This window comes from Halichoerus grypus, chromosome 5, assembly GCF_964656455.1.
Source record: "Halichoerus grypus chromosome 5, mHalGry1.hap1.1, whole genome shotgun sequence".
Classification (NCBI taxonomy): domain Eukaryota; kingdom Metazoa; phylum Chordata; class Mammalia; order Carnivora; family Phocidae; genus Halichoerus; species Halichoerus grypus.
Window position 1 is genome coordinate 51839693 of NC_135716.1, and position 10821 is coordinate 51850513.

At 38.7% G+C, this 10821-nt stretch overlaps 1 pseudogene; it reads left to right on the top strand.

Moving 5' to 3' along the window:
- The first annotated feature begins 7336 nt into the window (after window positions 1–7336).
- Window positions 7337–7645, top strand: LOC118541222 (10 kDa heat shock protein, mitochondrial pseudogene; annotated as a pseudogene).
- Window positions 7646–10821: the final 3176 nt, after the last annotated feature.

Here is a 10821-nt window from a genome sequence, read left to right on the forward strand (position 1 = left end):
GATATCTAATAAATTTCCTTTCATTATACTTTTTTTTTTTTTTTTTAGTTTAACCTTCCATCTTTCTGACCTCCTGATCTATACTGGAAGAGGCTTACAAGATTGTCAGGGGTGTTGGCTTTCTTATCTTTTCCTCCCACCATTTATCTCTACCTAATTTTAGAGGCAAACCTTCCTTTGAATGCTTCTTGAAAGATATTACATATATTGTCTCATTTCCACCTACTATGTCTATCATTTATTATAGCAGGATTTATCTGACAGCCTTTGATACATTTAATGTTAAATTTTCCATTTTTCTGTTTCTTATTTTTTCCAGATGTTTGTCTAGTATTTTTCCAACTTTGAATTTTAAACCAACTAGTCTTTTTTTTCCAAAAAATAATTTTATTCAGATATATTGGCATAAAATAAACTGACATTTATTTGTTTATTTTTTGAGAGAAGGGGGGAAGAGGCAGAGGAAGAGGGAGAGAGACTCTTAAGCAGGCTCCACACCCTGTGTGAAGCCCCATGCGGGGCTTGATCTCACAACCCTGAGATTATGACCTGAGCCGAAATCAAGGGTCAGACACTTAACTGACTGAGCCACCCAGGTGCCCCAATAAAGTGGTATTTAAATTATACAATTTAATGTTTAACATATGCATTTACCTTTGAAACTATCACTATAATCAAGATAATGAGCATATCATTACTCTCAAAAGTTTCATTTCCCTTAGTAATCCCCCCAACTCCATCCCTCCCTTTCCCTACCCCACCACCTGAAAGCAACCACTGATACACTTTCTGTCACTATAGATTAGTTTTTATTTTCTAGAGGTTTATGTAAATGGAATCATACACTATTCACTCTTTTTATTCTGGCTTCTTTCACTCATCATAATTGTATGTATCATTCATTCATTTCTTTTTATTACTGTCTAGTGTTTCATTGTATGAATATACCACAACTTGCTTATCTATTCACTTATTGATGACTCTGGGGGTTCTTCTGAGTTTTTGGCTATAACAAATAAAATTGCTATGAACATTTGTGCATAGACTTTTGCATGGATGCTTTTGTTTCTCTTGGGTAAACATCTAGGGGTGGAATGGCTCAATCTAATGGTAAATGCATGCTTAACTTTTAAAGAAACTGTCAAACTGCTTTCCCAAGTGGATGTACTATTTAACATTCCCACCAACAGTGTATGAGAGTTACAGTTTCTTCACATCCTTGCCAAGAGTTGGTATGGTTTTAATTTGGCTATTCTATATATGTGTATAGTGGTGACTGTCCTCTTTTTATTTTCAGTGTCTTATGTTTAGATACATTCAGCTTTTCATGATTTCCATAAAATCTTATATATGCTGACCTTAATTATCAGACACAAAGGACAAAATATATGAATGAAGAAAAAATGTGTTTTTTAAAAAATGGAAGGAGTTAGTTATTCTTAAAATGGTTGACCCTAGATAAAATAAGACCCATGTATTAAGTATTAGCCTTGAATATACAAGGGACTAGTATAGATCTAGGAGAAATAATATGAGAGGTATCATGCAACCTTTTCCTCATTCCCCTTCTACCTTGTGCTATCTCCTTCTATCAGGAGACCTCAAATGATAACATTTCCCCCTGTTTGGCTCTTCAAAGTTTCTCTGACTTCAACAGCCCTGTCTTAAGACCAAGTATTGCTTGGAAAAGGACTACTTTAATTCTAGCTATCTCCTAACACTGGATGAGTTCAAGTCTTGCAAGGTCCTGTAGGGAGGGGAGTCTCTATCCTCTTTAAAGATTTCAGGTTTCTCATCTGTGCAAATACTGGCTGAGCTCTGGGGAGCACAGAAGTGCCCCATGCCTATTCCACTCCTGAGAATTTACTGACTTAGCATAGATATTGTGACTTCTTTCACAGTGTTTATGCAAGACATGTATTCCAAGCACAAATTAATGCAAATAGAAAACATCTAAATTAATCATAACAAATGTAAGCCAATATTTGTAAACTACATGAGCACAGAAAATACATTCTAATTTATCTTTTCTATCCCCCTTCTTGCATTCTCCCTTTTTCTCAATGCCTGGCATGTGGTGTTGGCAGGGGTGGAGGAGGTGGTTTACATGAAAAGCTAATTATTTAAAATGAACTACATAGTATTTTAAAGTTAGCAAGGTGGGAATCAAGAATTTGATAGAGTTTAGCAAGGGGTGTCGTGCCACCTTAATGGGTTACCATGATCAAGTTACCACAAGTTTCTATGCCTTAGTCTCTTCAACTGCAAAAATGGGACAATGATTGTGCCCAAAACATAGGGTTGTTGTGAAGATTAAGTTAATTTATTCTACATGAAGTTCTTAGAATGTTGCTTTTCACATTGTGGGCACAATAGTATTGGCTGTAATTTTTATCAAGGAGCTGGAATTCCAAAAATACTACCTCTCTTTAGTGCTGCACTTGATTCATTCCCTTAGCCCCTACAATGTTACTATAGCTAGATACCTTGCTTTCCTCCTGACCTCTTAATGAGATTCTTTCAACATAGATCTTTGTTAATTAGGACATAGGCTAGAACTTTCACAAAATGGAAACTTCTATAATTCTATTATCCAGATTAAAGTTTCCCAACTCCAGGGTGCCTGTTAAAAATCAGAACATCTGCAGTGGGTAAGGGCATGTATAGGGGTCTAGCAACTTGCATTTTTGAGTTTACAATTCAGGTAGATATAGATAAGCACAGTGCTGAAATAAATGCTTTTATTAATTAGGGATCATGAACTTTTTGTTGTTTTCACAGAATTTTAGCATTGGAAGAAGTGTTGGGAAATCTCTAGTTCTCAGTTTCTCTAATCCAGAGAAGACATCTCAATTTCCCAAATTCTCATGGTGTAAAGGGCAGAAATAGTGCTAAAACTTCTTGGTTCCCTGTGCTCTTTCCAATACATTGTATTCTTCTTGCAATTTCAATTTAATTTTGAGGTTAATTTTTTTTATTGTTAAATCAATGTATTTGGCAAAAAAAATTAATATCTTTATGTTATGATTTTTCACTCTTTGGGGGATAGGAAAAACACTGTTGAGTGACAAGCAGAGCCAATTAAGTGTATTGATTCTGGGGAAGAGACTGAACTAAAATTCACATAGTTGTGTTCCTTTCTTGGATAAATAAACATATATAAGAAAACATCACAATCATTATAATCATCGTCTTGGCCATCATTAGCATCGTCACCGATTTTTGGTTCAGTCATTAAATTTAATTAATTAATATCAATCCTTGAAAGTTTTAGCAGGTCTTCTAAGACCTGTGAGAGATACAATTATTGATCAAATATCAAGAACACATGCAAGTTAGTTGAGTCAAAGGACATTGGAAAAGAGCTTCAGTCTAGTGCCATAAATACACTTGCCCAGTTCAGGCAATTATATAAAAGTTAGCAAATGGATCTGAGACTTTCTACTAGATAGGATTAACCCTGTAAGAGAAGCAAGATGTACTGAGAAGATATTTTCTCAGACTTCTCTTGACTAGAGCTATACCATTACGCATCTACCATGGAAGGGGTTTAGCACCACGTAAAATCTGACAAGTGAAAGTTGAGAATGGAAAAGACCTACTTCACCTCCAATCAATTACTGCCTTTATTGATTCAGGGCCAAATTATCTATTAGGCACAATAGCACAGAGTACATGCCCATGATATTTTTAGAGATCGATGGAAGTCTTTTCATTTCTTTTAAAATTATAAGAAAAAGAACTTTTTTTTTTTTAGAAAAAGAAGAACTTTTAGGGTCATATATATGTTTTGTTTCTCATATTACAAAAAAACCCATTTTTAGGCCCCATGAAAATCTATTACATTTTGACTAAAACAGAAAAACTTAAATATTGAAATATTTAAAATAATATAAAATAGTATTAATATGAATATTATGGGGGAGGGACCTATGAAAACAAAAAGCAGCCCATGAAGGTCATAATGCTGCCCTGCATTGATCCATTGACTTTCAATATATTTGCCATTGCTTGATGGATTTATCCATTGCTAAACTTCGGTTCCAGTACTTTTTTAGGATGGTGAATTCTAGTAAACTCCGTAAAGAACAATGCAGCTGGATGTAAACTTTTGATGGTTTTCTAGTTATTTGCTAAATTGTGGCCAATGGAATATTTCTAATGTCACTTGCTCTCTTAGCTACCAATTTGTTCCCCAGTCCCCACCTTTTCCTGGTTTTCTTTCCTACAGAGTGCACTCTAGAACACTCAAACAATACTGAATAGATAGATGGCCAAGGAAACCTGTCATGGGATCAAATAATGAAAATTTGCAGTTGCAAATTTCATTAATATTTGGTCATTCAAAAGAGTAAAGTTAAGTTAATGGTGCACCATTGAACAGCAATGATCTTTTAGGGAGATTTATGAGATTCCTTTCTGCCTGTCACACCTGTGTACCTTGAGTGAGAAGTAGAACAATGTGTGGAGAACTGCTGGAGAGACACCAGGACTCATTCTGAAAGTGCTAGTGCTCAAGTTTAGGCCCTCCCTGGACATCACCAATCTCCAGTGAATTTCTTTATGCAATTACCTATTCAGAAGATTAGTTTTCTCTTTCTAATTTCAAACCTTAATGCCACAAAGTTGAAAAGTTTGAGTTAAAATAAAAGAATAACACATGAAAAAACAAACAAACAAACCAAGGATCTTAGAAGCTGGCAATTAGATAATAATTAAGCATTACCTTGTACCAACTTTAAGACTAGGAGCTAATTATTGCAATTCTGCATTAGGAGGATTTTTGACAAGGGGCTTTGGATATAATGTAGCAGATAGACCTGATTTAAAGAGAAGGCAGGGTTTTGAGGGGGCGGGGAGCTGAATACTACCTGCTTCAACGTCAAAAATATAACTTACTACATTCCTGTCCATCTTTGGGCAGCTTGGCAAGAGCTGATTTGCTGATTACACCCATCTTTTCCTGCTCCACGTTATCTTTCCAGCATGTTGATTTCCCTTGTAAGCCAGAGACTGGTTATTTCAGCTTAGCTTTTTAAAAATTCTTTTGTAGTTTAATTAAATCTTCTTGTTCTTCGGAAATGCTTTATACTCTTTCTGAATTGAAGAGCCTAAAGGTCTAGACACTGGAGGAGAGTTAACTGCATTTAGGTAATAAAAGCCAAATTCCTGAGTTCCTATCTATTAGAGACAGAGTTTGAAATCTGTGCCTAGCAGACTTTTCAGAGGATCTATTTCACGATTATTGAACATGCCTACTAACGTGATTATAAAGCTGTTTTAAAATAATAGTTTACATAGTGTTGGTCAACATCACTGTCATCAACAAGGACAATCCAGACCCAGCTGGGAGTCATAACATAGAATTAGGAAAGGTTGTCACCACAAAGCAATGGCCTCCTCGGGCCCAATCAGTGCTGGGACCACAAGTCCTTCAAGAGGTCAGAGAAGAGAAGGGAGTAAACCCAGGGTGGCAGCAGATGGGAACAGTTTCAAGGAGGGGATGGATTGTAAATGAGAGAAGGGGTTGAAGGAAGGAACTGGGGGGAAAGCGATGGTATAACCACAGGGAAGCAGGAATGAATCATCAGTAATGATTGATGAGAAACATAAGTAATTGAATGGCAAGTTTTACAAACATAAAGGACAGGAAGAGATAATCAGATCTAGCCTCCTAGCTTTAGGAAGGTAAGGTCTTATTATCCCATTTTACAGATAAAACATCTGAGGCCAAAACATCTGGAGAGGTCAAATAAGGGGACTAAGTCCTTAGTCCAGTGATTTTTCCAAACTTTCAGAAGAGATTTTTAAATGTAGATTTTGGGGCTCAAACCCTAAGGAGTCTGGCTCAATTGGAGGGTGGAACCTGGGATGTCCATTTTTTGTGATACCCTCAGATGGTCTCCAGATGGGAGAACCTTACTTGGGAGATGGTGCTTTGATATAATAGGTACTCAGGGAAAACCTTTTGCCATATTCATATTTTAAGATTAATTCTAATAAGTTTTCATTAACTCTGGGTAGATGGACAAATAGGGTTTATCCCATCACTGGCATTCTTTTTTTTTCTTTTTTTTTTTTTTTTAAGGTTTTATTTATTTATTTGAGACAGAATGAGAGAGAGAGAGCACATGAGAGGGGGGAGGGTCAGAGGGAGAAGCAGGCTCCCTGCTGAGCAGGGAGCCCGATGCGGGACTCGATCCAGGGACTCCAGGATCATGACCTGAGCCGAAGGCAGTCGCTTAACCAACTGAGCCACCCAGGCGCCCCATCACTGGCATTCTTAACCATTTTCTTAGTCCTCAAATATTTTTTTCACAACCAGAAAATGGAGGCCTGCCATCACTGCTCAGGAATTTGAAAAGATGGACAAGTATGTAGGTTCAGGCTCCTCAATACAACTGTCATGATAAGGGTCCAGCGGAAGACCCAAGAATGTAGAAGACAATAGAGTACTGAGTCAAAACCCTAGGTTTGAGTCCTGGTTTGCCACTTACTGCTATTGGTGCTTGTTTAAGTATTTTAACCCATATTTTAGATTATCATCTATATAATTGGACCAATAAGACTTCCACCGATTATGTGCCAAGATTCTGGAAAGGACAAAAGGAGATTGTGTGGCAATTCTCTAAAAATATGAAGACCAACACAAGTTTTTGAAAAGTTATAATAAGGATCAATTACTTTATGTAATTACTATCATATTCCTACCATAAGTAAGCCATTGTAGCAGTTACAGGGAAGTAGGAGCCTCAGCCCTGCTCTCAAGCCCGCCAAAATCCCGTAGATGAGTTATACCCTTCCCAGTTTGCTATTCCTATCGTTCTGTGGTCCCTGACATTGATCAGAGTGTGCAGCCAGCAGAAAGCAATGCCTTGACTGTCCCCTGCTCCAAGGTTAAGACATGGAACAATTAATGGGAGGTTGAAAAAAATTATAAATGTTTCATTCCTTTTGCTACCTCTTTTTTCCTCTTCCCCTGTAGGCCAAAGAGGTCTGGGGACTTGCGTGTATTCTTGGGAAATACGACACTGGGAAAGTTTTAAAAAGGCCATAGTAGGGGCCTGGGAAAGGAAATGCAGAGTTGCTAGTATATCTCCTTTAAGATCAGGCTCCTTAGGAGAAGTAAAGGGTCTTTTTGAAGTTTCTGCATTTTGTGGCTTATCTCATTAGGGCTAAAGTCATAGTAGTGATGGTGGACGGGAGAATGTATGTTTGGCTCCACTTAAGATGGACCCTAAGCAGAGGGATAGACAGCTACATCCAAAGCTAGATTCGAAGCAGTGACGGAATCCTATCTAAAACAAGTTTACAGTGAGCTATGGTTGCTGAAGTCATGACAGGACAGGTGTTTAGAAAGTTTCTTCCCCTCTTTGACTGAGTTTTAGTTGAAAAGAGTGCAGCTGAAACTGCAACCAAAGGAGGCATTATGTTTCCAGAAAAATCTCAAGGAAAAGTATTGCAAGCAACAGTAGCAGCCATTGGATTGGGTTCTAAAGGAAAGGGTGGAGAGATGCAACCAGTTAGCATGAAAGTCGGAGATAAAGTTCTTCTCCCAGAATATGGAAGCACCAAAGTAGTTCTAGATGACAAGGATTATTTCTCATTTAGAGATGGTGACATTCTTGGGAAGTACGTAGAGTGAAATTAATCATTATTGAAACGGCATCACGTGAAGCTGCCCATTCCACTAAAGTTGTGAAATCTTTCATCATGTAAATAATTTCCATGTCTCTGTTTTATAACAAACTAATGGTATCCAAACTAAATAATAATAATAATAATAATAATAATAATAATATAATAAAACAAGTTTACAAACAGTATAAGTCAGGATGGGATTAGTGCAATGGTATTTCAGAGAAGGGAGGCTGCTATCAGCCATGTGGGAACAGAAGATAACAGGACATGTATTTTTGCAAAAAGCAAATGACAGTAAAACAATGATACAGCAGTAAAGAGAGTGAGGTATGGAAAACCACAAGACTACAGATCAAGAAACCTCTCCATGTGATCCTAGCCAAATCGTACTTCTGGGGGCCCTTTATCCCCATCTTAATTCACTCTCCCTTCATCCTTCTGTAATTAGTATTAACTGCATTAGCCTTCTAATGGTCTTCTAGTCACAATTGCCACTCACTCCATAAACCAGGTCACTTTGTAACTAGAATTACCTCATTAAAACTCGAATCTGATTTCACAACTCTCTTACTGGAAAGACTTTATGACTTTCCTTTTGGTAACAAATGCCTTCACCTGATCTATGGCTCCAGATCCCCCCTCAGCTGACCTCCCCCCCCCAACATAGCCACCTTATGCACTCATCTCCACCCCCCACCCCGACTTTTGGCACTAAAACATGTGCTTTTTGTTTTGTTTTGTTTTGTTTTTAATCACTGCACGTATATGCCTATTCACACTCCCTAGAATGCTCTTTCTTTCCCTCTTCCTCTAGCTGGCAAACCTGTGTTATCCTGCAATACTCAGCCGGAGTGACACGTTCTCAGTGAATTCTTTCTTGACTCTCTGGATGAACTGGTCATTCCCTAATAATAATGGACTAAATACTTCTAGATTGCAGATTTTTCATTTGAAGGCTTTTCTGGAATTTCCAGGCCAAGTGGGCTGGCAGCCCTATTATTGGCAGGCTTATGCTTCAAAATGAATTCTCCTTTTTATCTTTCTGGAGGTAGAAAGGATAGTTCATGTGTGTTCTTGGACTATTCTCTTCACATGAATGCTGAAACAATAGGAATTATAAGAAGGCTCACATTTTACCACAGGCAAAAAAGTCACCCTCTTTTGTACTTGTAAGTTCTTAAAAGTGGGGGGGGGGGGTGGGAGGGATGGGGTGCTATGGTGAGAGCTGTGAATTGTGCAAGACTGTTGAATCACAGATCTGTACCTCTGAAACAAATAGTGCAGTATATGTTAAGAAAAAAAAAAAGAAGAAGATAGTAGGAGGGGAAGGATGAAGGAGGGGAAATCGGAGGGGGAGACGAACCATGAGAGACGATGGACTCTGAAAAACAAACTGAGGGTTCTAGAGGAGAGGGGGTTGGGGGATGGGTTAGCCTGGTGATGGGTATTAAAGAGGGCACGGTCTGCATGGAGCACTGAGTGTTATACGCAAACAATGAATCATGGAACACTACATCAAAAACTAATGATGTAATGTATGGTGATTAACATAACAATAAAAAAGTTAAAAAAAGTTATTAAAAGATCTCTTGCTGGAAGACTGCCCAATTGTTCAACCATGGTAAATTAAAGCAAAAATTTTCAGAGGCTACCATTACTCCTTTGAAAAATGTTCCAAGAGCACCCTTTCATCATTTGGAAACTAGTAAAATCTCCCTCCAATGTGCAACAGAGTTTCTGACAGAACAATGAGCTTTGACAGGTAACCCCAGGGAGCATTCATTAAACTGAGAAGAAATCAGTGGTGGAGCCAGACTCACTTTTAGTGATAATTAATGGCACAATGTTCTGTTTCTGTAGGACTTTCTTTCCCCTTTGCCTCTTTAAATCTCATTTTAAGTCACATAAACTATCTCTACTGTAGTCATTGGACCTGGTTCTGGTATGGTGGACAAGGTCCAGGATCCATTTTCTCACTGTTATTTTAAAATTTCTAATTATTATTTATTATTTAATTACTCCAAAGTTCTTATTCCACCCCAGATCTCCTCCCACCCCCAAAAGATCCTTTATTGGATTAGGTCTTTTTCAGGCCTGATAAGCCTCACACATCCTGGCCGATGAGCAAGTGGAAAAATGATGATCCTTGCTTTCTGAACTGGAAACACAAGTATTACATGGTTAAAGGGAGTTCCCTAGATTTCTGAGGCAAATGAGAGAGGAGCTAGAAAAGGCTCTGACGCGAGTGATTAGATCAAAGGGTAATCCTTTGTCCCGAATCAGGCAGCTTTCTGCATAGCACGCACTTCGTAAAGCATCAAGTTAAGAAGTGCTGTGGTCATCGTTCGCCACCCCTTCTCAAGGCCATCTCTTATTAGCAGTAAGTTGTCAGAGGGACCGTTCCTCTTTCATCTCAGTCTCTTTGTTTTCGAAAGCTTTCTGCGGTAATTCAATTCAACAGAATGGCAACTCAGCTATCCCTTTGTAATTACACCAGGAAGGATTTGTGACCAATTATTTCATTTATTCTAGCAGCAGAAGGTTAAGTTACCAGGAAGGTGATATTAGGCCATGGGTCCCAAAGGGTGGACTCCCTATTCAACCCTACACCTTCAGATTTCTGGAGGGATGGGGTCTCAAAGACTATTTTTTAAAAAGCTCCCCAAGCCAGTTACATGATTAGTCAAGTTCAAGAACTACTTGACTAGTGGTCAAGACCACTTGTCTAGTGGTCTCTTGCAGGGGCTCTCAAAGTCAGTAACCCCTGGGGAGCTGGCAAAAAGCACAGGGATTTTCAACTGCAAGGGATTCTGATTGCTGGGAGGGGTCTAGAAATAGGCATTTTTAACCAGCCTCCAGGGTGCTTCTGAAACATGTGACCAGTGTGCCTCACTTGAGGAAACACTGCTCTGTTCAGAGTTTAGCAAAAAGGAAGAAGAAGGGCAGAGGTTGTGATACACTGGAGAGGCTCAGAAGTTGCCTGCATAGGGTCAGTTCCAAAGGTCTTCCCAATGCTGTGTCTGTCTGCCTCTAGACCACACCAATGCCAGCCAGCGAGAGAGAGTGAGGACGGAGGGGATGATTGTCAGGGACAGGGCTGGGATCCCTACAGTATACTGCTTAGGATTAGGCTGGGAGAATCCCAGTTTAAAAACAGGAACCAGACAGACGCTAATGTCC